The sequence below is a fragment of the Lactuca saligna genome, chromosome 6 (genome assembly GCF_052625555.1).
Source record: "Lactuca saligna cultivar CGN05327 chromosome 6, ASM5262555v1, whole genome shotgun sequence".
NCBI lineage: Eukaryota > Viridiplantae > Streptophyta > Magnoliopsida > Asterales > Asteraceae > Lactuca > Lactuca saligna.
The window spans coordinates 84653380-84656679 of NC_136422.1; the positions used below are offsets into that span (position 1 = coordinate 84653380).

The window sequence follows — 3300 nt, forward strand, 5'->3', positions numbered from 1 at the left end:
ATGGATTTTAGGTTTAGGCTGCAAAACATATTATGCCATATAAAGTACCAGATTACCTTTCATATCTCATGGCTTTTAACTAAGATTTGGGAAGCCATAAATATACTATAACATATATTAGCTTGGCTAAACAATTGAGCTCTCATCGGATCATCTCATATAACACTAGCAACTTAAGGTCAAACTATTGCTACTAGGTTAATTATTAGATTATTATTTCAAACCTATTAAAAATTTTAAATATACCTAATTCTAGCAATTTACTTTGTCGACCCCTTACCCCACACTTATTACATATAATGCCCTCATTGTATGCATAAAATAATTTAAAAGAAATTAAAATGAGAAAAAGGAACATACTCCCCTGGGATAGTAGCGGCGAGGTCGAACTCCAAATGTGTGGAAAAATTGTGCATTTTGAATATGAACTGTTCTAATAAAGAACTTGGATTTTAAACACGTGAGATATGTAAATGCGCCGGCAAAATATTGAATCGAGCCTTCAATCTTCAACAAATGCGGTGAAAATCTCCAAAGTGTAAAGAACAATGTGGGAAAGCATATGCCACATTGCATAGTAGAGGAAACGAGCCATAATGATCTCAATAATAATTCCACGAAGAATGGTGGTGACCCATGAAAGAATATGCATCAATGGTCTTCAAATTTTGTTAAACATAAAGATTCACGACGTGACATAAGGAAATTCACGACGTGAAGTCGCTAAAATGCAGATTATGGCAACCATTGAGAACTTTACTAACGACGTGAATATTAAGGATTCACGACGTAAGAACAGGGCAATAGAAAATATCTCTGCCAATTCTTCCTTTAATTTTGAACTTCAACCCAAATGTTTTAATGGATTAAAATTCTTCTGAATTTATTATTATATTGTACTCTTTCTCTAATTCAATCATCTCTCTTTACTCACCCCACACTTATTTTAAATCATGGGTCTCGACTCTCGACTCTAGACTCTCGGTTAAACGTGTATGAACTTATATCTCGACATTCCTTTCCCACGACTCCCTTAGCAAATATGAAAATAATAACCAAAGGAAGAGAAAAATAACCTAATAACTTCAAGAATTTTACAATCCAAACACACCAAAAGACAAAAAAATAAAACTAAAATAAACGAAATGATCAATCATAATCTTCATCTTCTTGTACTACGCTCGTCCTAGCCACATCTCCCCCTTGGCATCCAAAGTTCTTCCCATGTCGGGATATACGGGCATTGTAGCAGCACGATGGGTGGTCTTACCACACCCATATGAGAATAGATACCCTCAAGAATTTGGGTATTATAAGTGACACCCCTGTGAGTGTTATCCAAATATATACCCACTCGACTTTGGAATGGGTCGGTAGGTATACCGCCTTCAAATCTTTGAGCTCTCCCCATCTCTCCTCATGCTCTCACATTTCTTCTCCTAGGCCTTGGTTGCAGTTGTTGTTCGGGTTGCTCGCGGGATTGTTCAGCATCATCATCAGTATGCATGATACCCTAATGTCACCCATAATTTGTCACTACCCTCATCGTCTCGAGATACCCCAAAGAAAACTCATTTCCCTCCATACAAGTTAGTAACCTCGTAATGTCGGTAATTATCACACCGTAGGATCAGACCAAACGGGTGATGAAATGACCTCCACATATTGGGCTCCCGGGTAGGGAACTCACTGCATACTCCGCCATGTAGCGGGCCAAAAAGTAGGGAATATCACAACACACCCTCGGTTGCAGAATAGTCCATAAGAAAAACAAATTTAGCTTTGTGACTTTCTCTCCATGTCGCTTTTGGTGGATGGAAAAGGTGATGAGCTGGTGAATCAAATGGTGGATGAGTGATTTAATACTACTTTCCGTTGACACGCTGGAATTGAACAGTCTCGACGCTATATTGCTCTAAAATTCAAGCCCCGATGCTTTTCCCTCATAATCACGAGCAGCCTCCCGTAAAAATATAGTGAACTCGGGAGACATGGTCTCGTGAGCCTCATATAAACCCATCCTCCAATAAAATTCCACTAAACTACATTCCCAATATTCCCCGCCTAAATGGAAAACTAAAGCTTGTGTAAAAGTGGGATCTTGGACATTTTCATGAAATACCATAGTGGAGAAAAAAATCAATGCAGAGCTCCTTGTACACTCGTTCTTGTATGGCGAAAAGACTGTTCTACCCTTTTCACGTAAAAGAATACCCATTCCGCACAAATAGTTTTGTAAGAAATGGGTTTAGCCTATCAATGAGTCCAACTTCTCTTAATCTTTGCCAATTCACCATTGGAGCGACCGCGAACTCTTGATTGTGTAACCAACCCAATCAGTTGCTATAGCGTGTGAGAACATCCCTCGATATATTTGTTGGAAACATATAGAATGGGTGCAAATTAGCAACCCCAGCTGGAACTTCAAGTCTCGGTGCCATTTCCTGCAAAAACAGAGAAACAACAAACCAAACAACTATCCAACATATTAGGTATGTAAACAGGATCGGTTCTGATGGCGCCTAGGTTTCACGTCGTGAGTCTTTCGGATTCACATTGTGAGTTCGTCAGTCATAGAAAAATCGGTCACGACAATTATAAAATCGAGCCAAAAATGTTGTTGGGGTTTACTCCTATGTCGATTCTAGGCATAATTAAGCAACATGCAGTGGGTATAACACATTTTATAGGTCAAAATTTCGGCGTCTAAACTAATATAAACCCTAGCCCTTTATTTAACAAATAAGGCAAAATTAACCATTATAAGTAAGAATTGTTTACCTTAAATCGTTGTTTACGTAAGCAAAAATGTATTTTGTGTTGGATTTGGCCGAATTCGGGATGAGGGGGGACTAGGGAACTCGTTTCACTTCGTGAGGAATAAGAAAGTGATTTTGGTCAAAGTGGGTTATGATCCTATAATCCAGTGGTCCTGTGTGTTTCAAAATTCACGTCGTGAATCTACATGACTCACGTCATTCATAGTTGTGTGCTAATCAGTTGGGCCATTTAATTAAGCAATAATGGGCTGATATAATAATTTAGCTAAAAGTGTCTGGTCTGTAAATCCTTTTGGACTGACGTCGTGAGCCATACGCACTCACATCGTGAGTTTTGTCTTATCATCAATTTAAAATTCTTTATTATACTAAAAAATCTTAATTTAATTACCACTTAATTCAGGGACCCCACACTTAATATTTTTACCATTCAGACGATTATTAGATGAGGAGATGATTAATTTTCCTAAAAACTAAAAATTTAAAAACTAAAATGAAAAGAAAAATTCAAACCGAGCTC

General features: G+C 37.8%; 1 long non-coding RNA gene across 1 annotated transcript; it reads right to left on the reverse strand.

Moving 5' to 3' along the window:
• Positions 1 to 856: 856 nt before the first annotated feature.
• LOC144999783 (uncharacterized) lies at positions 857 to 2999 on the reverse strand. The gene is made up of 2 exons (XR_013661001.1): positions 2782 to 2999; positions 857 to 2444 (listed from the first exon to the last, which is right to left on the reverse strand). It is a non-coding gene; the product is annotated as an uncharacterized LOC144999783 (long non-coding RNA).
• Between the last annotated feature and the right edge of the window lie 301 nt (positions 3000 to 3300).